The sequence below is a fragment of the Rana temporaria genome, chromosome 2 (genome assembly GCF_905171775.1).
Source record: "Rana temporaria chromosome 2, aRanTem1.1, whole genome shotgun sequence".
Classification (NCBI taxonomy): Eukaryota; Metazoa; Chordata; class Amphibia; order Anura; family Ranidae; genus Rana; species Rana temporaria.
In genome coordinates this window covers 150,726,546-150,742,960 of record NC_053490.1, presented here as the reverse complement: position 1 = coordinate 150,742,960, position 16,415 = coordinate 150,726,546, and positions in this window count along the sequence as shown.

Here is a 16,415-nt window from a genome sequence, read left to right as displayed (position 1 = left end):
CCCTCAGAAAAAGACTACACCTTCTTTTCACCACCCCACAAAAGATATTCCCGCATCGATATGATTTTCATCTCCCAAAGAGACCTGTGCAGGTTACTAAGAGCTGATATTGGCATAATCTCACTATCCGACCATGCCCCCACTGCCATCACACTACAACTCGGCCCACCTAAACGCTCCACTTTTAACTGGAGACTTAATGCAACATTACTCACTGACCAAGAAATCAGAGACGACATACACCAAAAAATCACGACTTACTTCCAGACCAATCTTGACAATGACACAAACCCCCTAAATAACTGGGAAGCGCACAAAGCGGTAATAAGGGGTGAACTAATCAAATGGGGCTCCAGAAGAAAGAAGGATAGAGAGGGGGAAATTGCACGTCTTTCACACCAAATATCCAAATTAGAGACTCAACACAAACAGTCCCTCTCGAAATCCGTAGAAGAAGAACTGCAAACTTGTAGGTCTTCACTGAAACAGATCCTTGACATTAAAATTAGAAAAGCCCTCTTTTTCCGGAAAAACATTTTCTATGAGCAAGGGGATAAAAGCGGGAAACTTCTTGCGAAAGCTCTTAAAGACGCACAATCAACGAACCTCGTTCACGCTATTAAAGATAACCAGGGGGTACTAAGTCATGACACAGAAAAGATTGCCAACCTTTTTTCAAAATTCTATAAAAAACTATATAACCTCCCCGATCAACACAAACCACATCACATCACAAACTCCAAAAAGGAAGCGATATCAGAATTCCTAAAAGATAGCAAACTCCCGACGCTCAAACAAGATGACACCTCCAAATTAGATGAACCAATCAATCTCATGGAGCTACAAGTAGCAATTAAAGATTTAAAAACAGGAAAAAGCCCAGGCCCGGACGGCTTTACGTCCCAATATTATAAGACATACATGAATACCCTTTGTAAACCCCTCCTCTCATCCTTTAACTATTTAGCAAAAAATAAACATAACTCTACCTCCTTTCTCATGGCCCATATTGCAGTGATACCTAAACCCGACAAAGACCATTCTGACTGTGCCAATTTCAGACCCATATCGTTATTAAACGTTGATTTAAAGCTTTTAACAAAAATCCTAGCTAACAGATTGAAACCCATACTTAACAAAATAATTGGTCCCGAACAAGTCGGCTTCATGCCGGGCAGAGAGGCACGAGACAATATTACAAAGGCACTCAACTTAATACATCACGCACGAATATCCAAGACCAATGGAATGTTACTATCGACTGACGCCGAAAAGGCCTTCGATAGAATATCCTGGGAATATATGTTCTCCACTTGTACGCACATAGGCCTAGGAGAAAGCATGTTGTCATGGTTGTCGGCCTTATACCAGCATCCTCAAGCCAGAATAAAAGTAAATAACACCCTATCTGACCCTATAGAGATACAAAATGGGACCCGTCAGGGATGCCCCCTTTCCCCCATTCTCTTTATTATCTCCCTGGAACCGCTGATCAGAGCAGTCAACCTGGCTACAGGCGTAAAAGGACTAAAGGTAGGCAAGAAAGAGTACAAAGTTGCGGCTTACGCAGACGATTTGCTGTTTTTTCTTACTAGTCCCTTCTTTTCAATCCCCAATCTACAGAAACTATTTGAAACATTCGGATATATCTCTAATTTCAAAATTAATAAATCTAAATCTGAAGCCCTTAACCTGACACTACCACATGACCAAATTACCCACCTGAAATCTAACCATGCTTTCCACTGGGTCCCCTCATCCCTAAAATATTTAGGAATAAACTTGACCAACAGTTTAGATACACTTTTCCAGGCCAATTATTCCCCACTACTTAAACAAGTCTCCAATGATCTCAATAAATGGACACCAAAATTATTTTCATGGTTCGGAAGAGCTTCAATTCTGAAGATGACAATCCTCCCTAGACTTCTGTACATTTTTAATGCCTTACCTATACACGTACCGAACTTATTTTTTACCAAATTACTTAGAATACAAAGAAGGTTTCTATGGGCTGACAAAAACCCAAGGATTAGCCTCTCATTACTAACACTACATAAATGCAGAGGTGGAATAGGACTCCCTGATTACAAGAAATATCACCAAGCATCGCATATCACTAGGATAATAGACTGGCACTGCCACAGCAAAGAAAAAGATTGGGTCCAACTAGAGAGGTACATAGCCCCACACCACACACTATTCTCCCCATGGGCCTCCCACTCAAAGATAAGCAAATCAATTAAAAACCCAATAATAGCAAACACACTCAAAATTTGGCATACGGTAACGGCAAAACATGGAATGTCCACGACACCGGGCCCCCTCACCCCGATCTTCGATAACCCGGATTTCCCCCCAGGTCTCCAAGGCAAAAAAATTCCAGACTTACTAGCCCTAAATTGCTTCTCCGGCACCACAGTCAAATCCCTAGACACAATGAGGGAGGAATTTGGTGATATGTGCCCAGGCCCTTGGCTATATCTACAACTGAAAAACTTCCTAGTTAACACCAGATCTATTCCCTCTTATAGCCGACCCCTAACTACCCTAGAAGACATCTGCTATAAAAGGCGACCAGTCCCACACGCTACATCTCTGGCTTATTCCTGGCTCATCCAACCAACGCAAGAAGGTACGAGCAAACACAAAATTAAATGGGAGAAGGATCTCGGTATTAGCATAGATGACAAACAATGGGAAAAAGCATGCATATGGTCACACAAGTGTTCTTTGAGCACAAGATATCAAGAGATCTCCTACAAAATACTAACACAGTGGTATATCACACCTCAAAGGGCCAAAAAATGGTTTGAGACGGCATCAGACACATGCTGGCGCTGCGGTAAGGGCACAGGCACCTTCTTGCACATTTGGTGGGATTGTCCCGTAATTTCAGCCTACTGGAAACAGGTGACTGACTGGATCAGGCACATCACGGAAACAAAAATCACATTAGACGCAGCCGCATGCCTGATTCACATCAACCACCTACCCATTAGCAAATACAAAAGGTCCCTTACCAGACACCTACTGAATGCCGCTAAAACCCTCATCCCTGTATATTGGAAGTCAACCCAGATACCTAAGATCAAAGAATGGTTGGATAGAATCACTTACATTTACAAAATGGAGGAAATTCTGGCCATGAAAACTGAAAATAGCACGAAATTCAACGAGCTTTGGCAACCATGGTTCTTGTTTACCTACTCTGCTGAATACCAGTCCCTATGCAATTAATTATCTTGCACCCTCCCTACTTGTATGTCTTGACTGACATGCTCACTCCGACGAACACACATCCAATCCTGTACTAAGAAGCTGAAATAAGTACCACCCGTTCTGCCCTGGACACACCCTATACTCACCCGTCGATAGACTTACCAATGCCTTCAATTTTGCAACCCCTACCCACACCTCTCCCCATCCCCCCCCTCCTTTCTTCCCCCTCACCCTTTACCCACCTACCCCCCCTCCCACTTACAAACTATTATTATATGTATTAAATTATCTGAATGTAATTTACCAACTTTGGCTAAATTTTACTGTTCGCAGACATTTATTGTTATCAGTACTTGTTTTGTACCCTGCATAATCCATGTAATGGAACTGTCCCTTTACTTGCTATGTTTATTATCTCTAAATAAAAACCTTTGATTGTGAAAAAAAAATAATATTAAGTCTTTTTTGTTGAAGGTCAACAGCTAAGCTCTCATCTCTGTCTCAGCCACTTTCTCTGGCTGCTGACATATGCCTTCTGCCTTGCAGAGAACAGTGACACATAACTGTCTCAAAAAAGGCAGAGGTGTGTTTGATAAGAAAGCCGTGATTGAAAAGCCTGGCTTTACCTTCATTGTGAGGTACGAGAGGCAAGATGGCAGTGCCCAATGGGTGAATCATCTGGTCTTTGGAGACAGACTACAGCAGAACTTCATGTTCGCTGATTTTGCATCCATGAATTGTTTATAGGATAACCAGTTTATATTTGGCTACAGTTTCTTTAAACACTAGCAAAAGAAATGATTGTTTTAATGTGCTTCTATACCTTTTTTTTCTTTGATAGAATGGAGAAAAGGTGGACCCCTGCCACATATTACTGATATACAGAGCCCCCTGTTATGGAGATTTCACCTTACTTTCTGTTGTGGGGACAACCTTTTACAAAACGAGAAATGAGGGAGAATCTGCAGACAACTATAAAAAGCTGAAAGAGGTTATACTGTCTTCCCATACTTAAAAGAGATATATGTTTTTTTTTTGTTTTTTTTAGATTCAAACTTACTTACAAATCCAATGCTGCATCTGTCCCTCAGCGCCTCTAAGGCCTCGTACACATGATAGGTTAAACAGAGGACAACGGTCTGATGGACCGTTTTCATCAGTCAAAACCGATGGATTCCTAATCAATAGGTCAAAACCGATCGTTAGTAGGCACAACCATCGGTTAAAAATCCATGCATGCTCAGAATGAAGTCGACGCATGCTTGGAAGCATTGAACTTTGTTTTTTTCAGCACGTTGTTGTGTTTTACATCACCGCGTTCTGACACGATCGTTTTTTTAACCGATGGTGTGTAGGCGCGTAGTCAGCTTCATCGGTTAACCAATGAAAACGGTCCATCAGACCGTTCTAATTGGATGGACTGATCGTGTGAACGCGGCTTCACACTGAGAACCAAGCAATTAAACACCGCTGATCGCAAAGTCCTGACATCTCCCCGAGCAGAGAGCTGGTGACTGTCCCCAGATCCCTGCCCCCCCTTATGTCAAAGAGTATGGGGTATATTGTACCCCTACCCATTCACCAAATAACGTGTTAAAAAATTAATTAGGAGGCAGTTTTGACAATTCCTATGGTCGCCGACTGTATCACACATGAGCACGCACACAAGCTTACCCCCTTGGGGGCGCGCTTTCCAGAGGGGGGTTAGCGTTTGCAGGGAGGAAAAACAAAACGAACTGCACAGTGGAGGTAAGCATGGCCTGTCTGTTATTTAAAAGAAAAATTAAACCTTTACACCCCATTTAATTCTGTCTGAGTCACTAAACTGAAAAAGTATGCAGATCAGGAGTTCTACACACTTGTTCTGCTGACTCAGAACATAATGGGCCGGATTCATGTAGATCTGTGGATCTTTAGATCCGCTAGATCTACCTGGTTTACGATCCGCTGGTGCAATTTAGCGAGGCTAGTGCATGATTCACCAAGCACTTACCTCGCAAACTGCACCGTCGGATCCTAACTCCCCCCGGCGGAATGCAAATTCCGCGGCTATGGGGAGTGTACAATTTAAATCAGGCGCGTTCCCGCACCAATTTAACTGCGCATGCGCCGCCGCAAAAAAGCCCAGTGCGCATGCTCCAAATGACGTCGCTAGGACGTCATTGTTAGCAGCGGGTACGTCAATTGCGGCCATCGGGATTCCCGACGGACTTACGCAAACGACGTAAAAATTTTGAATCTCGGCGCGGGAACGGCGGCCATACTTAACATTAGCTACCCCTCATATTAGCAGGGGTAGCTATCCGCCGGGAAAAAGCCGAACGCAAACGACGTAGAAAAAGAGCGACGGGCGGGCGTACGGACGTGAATCGGCGGTTTTCCTCATTTGCATATGCGACGTGTAAAAAATAGCGACGACACCTAGCGGCCCGCGGGAGATTACAGCCTAAGATTCGACTGGTGTAAGTCTGTAGGAATTCAGTAATACAGCATACATATTTCTCTAAACCTACCCTTGAACCTTAGGCAGTACCCGGGCCTTCATACACTTTTTATGGCCAATAACCTGCATAAAAGCCTTCAAAATAGGGACCTTTGATTTTTCAAACTCGGATAGACTTCAATGGCATTTGGGGATCGGGGTCTGAACTTTTGCGATGTTCGAGAGTTCTAGCGCAAACCAAACTTGGTGGGGATGGGGGGAACATTGGGGTGTTTGGCCCAACTCTATTCCCCACTATCAAAATTTAAATGAACAATATTGTGGCTTTGTGTGTAATGGTAACATACCTTTATTACTGAAAGATTGAATCAGTTCTGTTTCCTTATTGTGTTGCACTCAAGTATCACAACTTGTGTTTGAACCTAACTTTGCTTGTTCTGGCTTTCATTCGAATACCCAAACTTTTACCTGTTCTGGGGTAAGTGAACATCAAATATAGTAGTGTTTTTTCTACCATGTCCATTACTATATATGACTGCTTCCTTTCTGCCAGTGGCAATGGGTGCCCGCACCTGCATCATTATTATAAACCAGTGACATTACCAAGCTAATTTATTTGTTATCCAGGAATCCCTGGCCATGTAAACAAAGAATGAGAATTGTGGCTGTCATCAATGACCAGATATTGCCATGGCTATAGGCCAATTATGGTCATATTTGGTTAGTGATGTCAGCCACCTTCCCGCTCCTCTGTTTACAATCCACGTGACAGCTTGTGGTACCATCATTAGAAGTGAGGAGTTTAATGGGTGTGGACAGGTCGATGGGATTAGTAGTTTTTTTTTTTCTTTTGACAGTAGGCCATGTCATTCATTGTGATTGACATGGAACTGAATTGCCTGTTACAAGATTTTTAGCTTAACAACTCTGGATATTTTTTTTTAACTAAAGATTTTGTCAAATGTTTCTGGTGTTACTATGTACTTTTTACTCATTCACGCAAGGTAGGGGATGGATATCTATTAGGTATTTTAAAGGGGGCTTCTAAATTCTGATAGCCCCCCTCACATGCACCCATCAGGTCAGGGTGCTGAGAAAAATACCCTTGTCTTTGCCAATGTGGGCCTTCCCCCCATGTTGAGGGCATGGTATGGTTCAGGCTTCATGCTCATATTAAGGTCTGATATGAATCATAGGGGGGACTCCATTCAAATGTTTTGTACAGAGTTGCCCCTTTAAAACCATAGCAGATCTAAAGGGTCTAGTGTTGACTTTAGGGGGGGGGGACCCCATGGCATTTTGTTTGTGTTTTAGATCATTTAGAGTTGGTCTGGATCATTTTAAGCAAAAGGAAAAATGGCATATGAACCCCCACTAAATATACACCAGCCCCACCATCCTCCTCAATGAGTATGTATTTGGGGGGGGGGGGTAGGGGGTAGGCACCTAAAAAAAATAACAAAATAAAGAAATTTTGCAGGGAAATATAATATACCAGCAATTTATATAACATTATCCTAGAGATGTGCCACTTAATAGGCAGGTCCAGTAAATCCCCCAATGATTTTTTTTTCTTTTTTGGAATAGTGCATTTTTATTTGAGTAATATTAAAATCACACATTTACATTTTTTTTGGGCTTGGTACATGTGCCCCAGGGCAGTGTTTAGCCTCCCCATGCACTTTTTTTCCAATCTCTTAACTACCATATTAGCCTTGAAGATGGAGATAATTAATCTTAGGCCCTGTACACACGACCGGATCTATTCGCTGGGATTTATCCGCAGATCAGTTCCAGCGGATAGATCCGGTCATGTGTAGGCCCGAGCGGACATTTTCCAGCGGATAAAAATCCAGCCGACGGATTTCCAGCGGATAAAAATTTTGTAGCATGCTACAAAATCTATCCGCTGGAATCCTGTCCTTTGGACTTATCCGGTCATCTGTACAGACTCACCGGGTAAGTACGTCCGCTCCCCATCCCTTGCATGCGTCGGAATGATTCAACGCATGCGTGGAAGTATTTACCTTCCAGCGTCGCGCACATCGCCGCGTCATCGTCGCGGCGACGGCGCGACACGTGACCGCGGATGTTTTCCGCGCGGATTTTGATCTGATGGTGTGTACAAGCCATCAGATCAAAATCCGGAGGAGGAATGTCCGCTGGAAACGGTCCGGCGGACCGTTTCCAGCGGAAATCCTCTCGTCTGTACGAGGCCTTACAGATTTGGCCCCTATTAACTTAAACAGGGTTCGGATTCAAAATCCGAACTTGTGTTATGTTCTCTGAGCATTCCACAAACCTAACGGGAGTACGTTCATCCCATCCCCATTTCCTTACTCTCTCCTATACATACCGTTAGATTACAACAATGTCTTAATCTTGAAATTAAGCAGAACAGAATGCATAATGTACCCTACAAATGTATTCCTTTTTTTTGCTAGATAATAATTACACTACTATATAAGGTTAGTTATGAATGTGTATCTTTTTAATGAAGTTCTACAATACCTTAGACCCAGTTTCCAAACCCACAGAACAGGATAAGGACCATCATTTCTTTTTTTAAAGTGACAGTTATTTTTAGCAGAGTTTAAATTTCTAAAAATGTATACTCATCTGACTTAAAATAAAGATTTGTATTGTTGTGTTAACGCTTTTTGAACAAATTCTTATGTGTTCTAACTTTTTTTCTCTTTATAGACTTCCTAACTATATGGGTTGCTGGGCAAGAGTCATTTTCTGCAAGATAAATAACAGGAAATCAGATGTAAATGGCTGCTGCAATGAAATCACAGAGAGTCTGATGGACTCAATGTCATTGCAAAGAACTAGAGACAGCTGTCTGAACTCCTGCTTAGATTCACAGGATTTTGCACAAAACTGATGTATATAGATTGAGACATGCAGTTCTGATGCAAACAGTCAGAGACAGGATCAGAAGGAATCTGTATATTAGAAGGCAGGATCATGGAGAATACTGATGTATGTCATGGGAAATTGGATTGTCGTTTTACTGGTGAGCAGGACGAGTTAAGCAGGTGGTACAAATTTTCATTCTAAACATGAGTTGCTAAGTTCAGATGAGTTAGGTGTCCCTCAGTTACCAGAGTTTGGATGAAACCTGAAACAGATGGGAATCTTTATTCTGAATCAGCTGAGAGACGGATATACAAGATAGAACACTTATAAATGGGTTTATAATAAAGTGAACAATGTGCCGCCTGCACAGCAACAAAAGATTCAATTAGACCTACAACAAAATGCATGAACATTGAAATAATGACTGAAGGGACGCTTAAATATAATAAAGGAAACTAGATGATAAAGATGATTTTTCATAATCAGGTTCTTGTTTTGTTGCCAGAAACATGCTCGGCTAAAACCTGTTCCTTCAGCTCAAATTGAACGTAGCAAATCTGGAAAATTTGCCAGCCAGCATTACAGTGTGGCATAATCATTACAGATGACAGCTTCTTTAAACTCTTTAGCGTTGACAGTGGCTCCCTTTCCTCTGTCTGTTATGTAGGCGCACCTGTTTACCCAGCAGGCAAGGATAATGTTGGGAGTCAGTTTTAGTTTGCTTTTCCTGTGAGATAGTGACACCTTTTACAGTAGTGTACTGAGTGAGGGCTGAGGTTTTATATTTATCTGCTAGTATACATGAGAGGATAACTATTAAAAAATAATTATTAATACCTTACAGAATTTATATAGCTCCAACAGTTGTGCAGCGCATTTCAATATTAAGAGAGACAATACAATATGATTCAGAACAAGAGCTTACAATTAGAGAAGCAAGTAATATAAAATATAATAACTGTGTGGAGATGAGTTGATGGAGAGAGTTCAATGCCCCATTCACCTGTGTGTTATATGTGTGTTTTAGGTACGGTGTGTTAAAAAAGTCCTGCATGCTGCGTTAAACTTGCAGTAAAGCACTGAAATATACTGCGTTAAGCGTGCACTAACGCACAGAAATGTACTGCGTTAAACGGCACTTAACACACTGGAATATACAGCGTTAAACTTGCAGTAACGCACTGAAATATACTGCATTAAATTTGCCGTAACTCACTGAAATATATGGCGTTAAACTTGCAGTAACACACTAAACTATACTGTGTTAAACGGGAAGGAACGCACTGAAATATACTGCATTAAGCGGAAGGTAACACACTGAAATATACGGCATTAAACTTGCAGTAGAGCACTGAAATATACTGCGTTAAACATAAGGTAACGCACTGAAATATATTGCGTTAAACTTGCAGTAACACACTGAAATATACTGCATTAAATGTGCCCTAACTCACAGAAACATACTGCGTTAAATGGAACGTAAAGCACTGAAATATACAGTGTTAAACTTGCAGTAACGAATTGGAATAAACTGTGTTAAAGGCCACGTAACGCACTAAAATATACAGCGTTAAAATTGCAGTAACGCAATGATCAGATCCAACCCTGACTTTCTGCTACATTTACTTACTACCTTCTTTCATGCTCCGTATTCTGTTTAGTCCTCCAATTTTTTCAGGTTTTACCTTGTGAGTACTATATGTCCCAATAACTAGAAAGATAATCACATGAGTCTGGCAAAGAAGTAGTAACCCTAGAACTAACATCCATGTTAAGAACCTTTCATCCAACAAAATTATAGAGACTAATGTGAATGAGCCTCTACAGTTTGATTTACCCTTCTTCCATCACTGCCATTTCTTCTCCATTCACCACTTTCTCTTTTTGGCTACTAGTTGGCCATTGATGTAATTTCTGTGCATGCATGCTGGAGTGATAATGTCCTGGCACTTGGCTCCATGGTCAGCATTTTATAGTGTAGTTTGGGAGTGTACACTACACTACATGTGTGCCACAGGCATTGTACAAAAAAAATGCTAGGAGAGAGATGAAAGAGTTTTTTGGGCAGTTGAAAAATGCAAATTCCCAACCACCAAAGAGTTCCACTTCATGGGAAATTTTAAATGCCTGATTATCTGGTCTCAATAAAGAAACTATTCTCCAGCAAAGATGAGTTAGGATACGTGGAATCTTCCTGCCTGCAGGTTGGTTTTGATCAATACAAAACAGAGCAATACCCTGATATACTGTATGATGAACTCTGCTAACTTTACTAAATGTACAACTTGTTTTTTGTTTTTCATAACTGGTCTCTGGCATCAGAATCATTAGTGGATAATTGGCAGTTGAGGTTATCAGGACTTTGGTAGAACCCTCTTCTAGCAAGTAGTGCAAGATTTTAGTTCATAGCGAACTATCAAAATGAAATCTTCACATTCTAATTCATATTGCTTTGGGAATAAAATGCTTTTACAAATTAGGCCGAAATCCATTACATTTTTCAGCCTCCAAAACTTGATGAATGGTCTCTACCTTGTCTGTAAAAGCAAGCATGGTATTACACATTACTGACAAAAATACAAAATATTACTAGTGAGAACATTATTAGATGCCAATTACATGGTTATTTGACACAAAAAAGTACACCACTGAAGAGTGCTAAATATAGCTAATTACAGTAGCTTGTGTTAAGAAAAAAACTGCTGTCATTTCAATTAGGCATTCAGGCAGACAGAGAATAAAATGTGTTTCCATTGTGACATGAGCATATGTATGTTAGATTCTCCAAAACAATATGCATTTCATTTTGAAGATTTGGGTAAGTGAGTACAGAAATGCAGTTCATTAAAGAACCGGGTATATATTAAATATTTATAAAAATATAGACTATCTGGATAAAAAATAAAATTGTTAACATCAGATGTCTTTACCAACTGTAAGGACCCTGCTCCATGCCATTGTGCCCCTAATTAAATGTGTTGTTTTTCAGCTAGGCTATATTTAACCTGAGCATTATTTACACCATGGGTCTTCAAACTACGGCCCTCCAGTTGTTCAGGAACTACAATTCCCATAATTCCTAGTCATGTCTGTGAATGTCAGTGTGTTACAATGCCTCATGGGATGTGTAGTTCCACAATAGCTGGAGGGCCGTAGTTTGAGGATCCCTGATTTACACTAAGAAAAATCATAAACGCAACACTTTTGTGTTTTCCCCTAATTATCATGAGCTGAACTTAAAGATCTAAGACTTATTTTTTTTTTTAAATTGTACATTTATTAAGTTTTTCAAAGAATTTACATGAAAGGAAAAACAAAGAGCAAAAAGCAGACTGTGAGAATTGTAGTCAACAAAATTAAAATAAGACATATACATAGGATAGGAAATTGGACATGTGATAAAACATGTGTAAAAGCATTATAAAACTTCAAATAGGTTCATAAGGGGGAGGGGTGGGGAGGAAGAGAGGGTGAACCAAGAGAGCAGGAGTAACAAACAAGCATACAAATACCACACAAACAAAAATTATAACTCTCCAGATCAATTAGGTTCCAAGAGTATTTAGACTGAGAAAATAAAGTACCCTAAGGAAGCTTAACTGGAGGAGGGGAGGGGAAAACACCATGGAAAGTAGGTATAGAGGGTTAGGGAGTCCTAATATAAAGTTTCCCTTTACATCACGGTCCACAAAGTCCCCCTTTACATCAAAGTAGACAGAGTTCCCCCTTGAAGTGTAAGGGGTAACTCTGCAGATCCTGATGTAATGGGGAACACTGCAGAACATGATGTAAAGGGGAACTCTGATGTAGGTTGGCAAAAAAGGGATTTCACCATGTCGGAACAGTGTGTTGTCACCACATCCCTATTGTGTAGGAAAAAAGAGAACCCCCTTCGTTGGCACTTTGTAGGCAATAACCACACATGAATAGATTAGCAAATATATTTATTGTTTGTACATAAACTAGTTTGATCATTCAAGCATGAAATGATCATTAAAAAGACATATCAAAAAACACATACCCGTATTTATCGGCGTATAACACGCACAGGCGTATAACACGCACCATACCTTTCAGGCCTTGTACCACACGACCGAACATGTCCGCTGAAACTGGTCCATCGGACCAGTTTCCGCGGACATGTTCGGTCGTGTGTAGGGCCGACCGGACAGTTTCCCGGCCTAGTGGACAGGTTTCCAGCGGACAAAAGTTTCTTAGCATGCTAAGAAACTTGTCCGCTAGAAGCCTGTCCGTCGGACATGTCCGAGTGTCAGTACGACTCATCGGACATGTTCGCTGGCCCGAAATCCCACGCATGCGTCGAAGTGATTCGACGCATGCGTGGAAGCATTGAACTTCCTGGTGCTTGCACGTCGCGGCGTCATCGTCGCTGCCACGTCACCGCGTATTCTGTCCGCGGGGAATTTGGTCTGATGGTGTGTACACACATCAGACCAAATGATGCCAGCGGACATGTCCGATGAAAACGGTCCACGGACTGTTTTCATCAGACATGTTGGGTGGTGTGTACGAGGCCTAAGAGGAAAGTTTCAAGAAAAAAACTTTCCACAGACCCCTGCGTATAACACGCAGGCACAGTTTACCCTCTATTTTCAGGGTAAAAAAGTGAGTGTTATACGCCAATAAATACGGTATATCAAAAAAAAGAAAAAAAGGAAAAGACAAAGAACATGACAGATTACACAAATTACATAGTTAGCATGACGTTTTATAAAAATGCTCTCCGGTATTAAAGTAATATCTCCGGTACCGGAGATATAACTTTAATAACAGAGAGTATTTTTATAATACGTCATGCTAACAATGTAATCTGTCATGTTCTTTGTCTTTTTCTTGCTTTCTTTTTCTTGTTTTTTGATATGTCTTTTTTGTTTACAAACGGTTTTTATTGTGGAAAAAGGTCAAAGTATATAAAAATTACAATGATCATTTCATGCTTGAATGATCAAACTATTTTATGTACAAACAATAAATATATGTGCTAATCTATTCATGTGTGGTTATTGCCTACAAAGTCCCAACAAAGGGGGGGTCCTTTTTTTAACTCTGATGTAGGTTGGTCTCTGGCTACCAGAGCCCATCCTTACATGAGAGTCTACAGCATTCCCCCTTTACATCAAAGGTTTGTAGCATTGCCCTTTATATCAAAGTTCCCCTTTACAACAGAGTCTGCAGCATTCTCCCCTGCATTGTATGGGGGAATCCTGCAGACTCTGATGTAAAGAAGAACTCTGGGGACACTGATTTAAGGGGGAATTCGGGAAACTCTGATGTGGGAGGGGGACTCTGGTGACCACAGACTACCTTCCGCAGAATGAATACATTAAAGCAATACACTTTAGTGTATTATTCACACCCCCCTTACATCAGTGACCCCCCACAGACTTTGTGTGGCCTGGCTGGTTGGGAGCAGTCACTGACCTGATCTCCTCCATTGCTCGTTCGGATGCAGCAGGCAATCAAATGGTCCAGTCCAGGCAGCTTATTGCCAGCAGCTACTTATATATTTGATATAAAAAAGGCACTAAGCAGCTCCATAAGATCACAGGGTGCCCCCCCCCCCCTGTCCAAGCCTGCTCAAGTCCACCCCTGCACATGCACAGTTCCGAAGCTGGTTCACGGCCATGTTTTTTACAGGCAGGTGATGGACATTTGCAAACAGTTTGAATATTGGCCAATTTTTACAAATTGTCCATAAATTTACAAATGGTTGGCAACCCTGATCAGAATGTGTTAATTGCTTCTTAAATAAAGTCAAATAAAATTAGAGGACACAAACCCAAATTCCCTTAAATTACATGCAGCTGCCCCTTTAAGTGTCAACAGCACAAACAATGTGTATACATGTAAAGCTAGGTGCTATTCTTTAAAACTCTGTGCCAATAAAAAAAACATATATTATATGTGTAAAAATGTTACAACCAAACATAACAATGAACCATATAGTCAACAAAACAAATCCAAATAGTGCCCATAAATATGTGGAATAATTCCCATATAAATTATAATACCACATAATCAGTTCAAATGATGTCCATAAAGTATTAGTAACAAGCTCTTCAATCCAAAACAAAGTGCTTTTGCACGTGTAGTAAAGTGACTCACTCACCAGACATATATATGGCCATAAAGACCTGCTAAGCCTTAAAATCAGCAAGGAAGAAAAACTGAAAATTGTATACTCACCTTTCCTTATTTTTTCATTTCCTGACGCATCTTCATGGCAGCACACACTGGGTTGTGACTCCACCCCCACAACCTGACAGGATTGGTTAGCTATAAATTTGAAGGGGAGACACCCGCATCATTCTCCGTAAATATCATCATTGAACAACAGGGTGGGCAGCTGTGTGCTGCCATGAAGATGCGTCAGGAAAGGAAAATTACGGAAAGGTGAGTATACAATTTTCCGTTTTCCTGACGCATTCATGGCAGCACACACTGGGAAATAACTCGCCAGTCGGGAGGGTTCAATGTAAATAGTATTTATTCCCTATAGTGCAGAAGAATTGGCCCTGATGATAGATCTGCCAAATTCGGCTGTAGCCAAGTGAGTGGGGTCCACTCTGTAATGGGAGATAAATGTATGCCTGGAAGACCAGGTTGCTGCTCTGCAGATAGTTTCCGAAGAAACGCCACAATATGCTGCCCAAAAGGTTGCCATTGCCCTGGTTGAGTGCGCCCTGATGCCTTCCGGGATCTCCAGCTGTTGAGTGGAATACGCTTTTTCAATAGCCTTGACTAGCCAAGAGGCGATGGTACGGGAAGTGGCTGCTTGGCCTCGCCTGGCTCCGTGAGGTATAATCAGGAGGGCATCTGTCGACCGAAGGTGGGTAGTAGCCGACAGATAGTTGGAAATTGCAGACTTAATGTCCAAGGCATGAGGTTCGCCATTCTCGTTAGAAAGGCATGGCAGGACGGTGTCCTGGCTGTAGTGGAAGGCCAAAGTAACTTTTGGAAGGAAACGATCTGAAGGCCTCAGTACCACCCTGTCGGGCAGGAAAACTAAGTATGGTTCTTTAGACATGAGAGCTTGTAACTCCGACACTCTCCTTGCCGAAGCAATGGCAATGAGGAAGGACAACTTTAAGGTCAGGTCCCATAGGGAAATTGAGTTAAGTGGGAAGAAAGGTGGATTGGAAAGCGCCTCGAGAACCACCGAAAGATCCCAAACCGGAAAGGATGGTTTCCTGGGTGGTCTGATTTTTATGCATCCCTTCATGAACTGGATAATCAAAGGATGCAAGGCCCATCTGGTGCCAGTCTTGTCAGACAGAGTGGAAATCTGTACCTTTAGGGTGCTTGAATTTAGGCCTTTGTCAACTCCCGTTTGCAGGAACTCCAGGATTTGGTAAGGATCAGGCGAGATGGAATCCCAACCTTTAAGTTGCGCCAACTGGGCGAATCTTTCCCAAACTCTGGTGTAGATGGTGTTTGTGGTGCTTTTCCTGGCTTGCATTAAGGTTGCTATAACCACCTGGGAACATCCCTGTTCTCTTAGTCTAGCCCTCTCAACCTCCAGGCTGTCAGATGGAGCCTGTCTGGGGCCGGATGGAAGAACCGACCTTGGTGTAGAAGGTCTGCTCATACCGGTAGGTGGATTGGAGGTCGGGTATTGAGCTGTAGGAGAGTCGTGAACCACGGTCTCCTTGGCCAGAATGGTATCACTGCGATTACTGTGGCCGATGACCTTCGGAGTCGGGATAAGAACCTTGCTATCAGGGGGGTTGAGAGGTTCAGAGGTTCAGAGACAACTCGTTGTTTGACAGAAGTTCCCTGCTCAGGAAGTCGGCTAGCATGTTCTGTGCCGCCGGAACGTAAACTGCTCTCAGGTCCAGTAGGTGTACCTGGGCCCATTCCATTATGG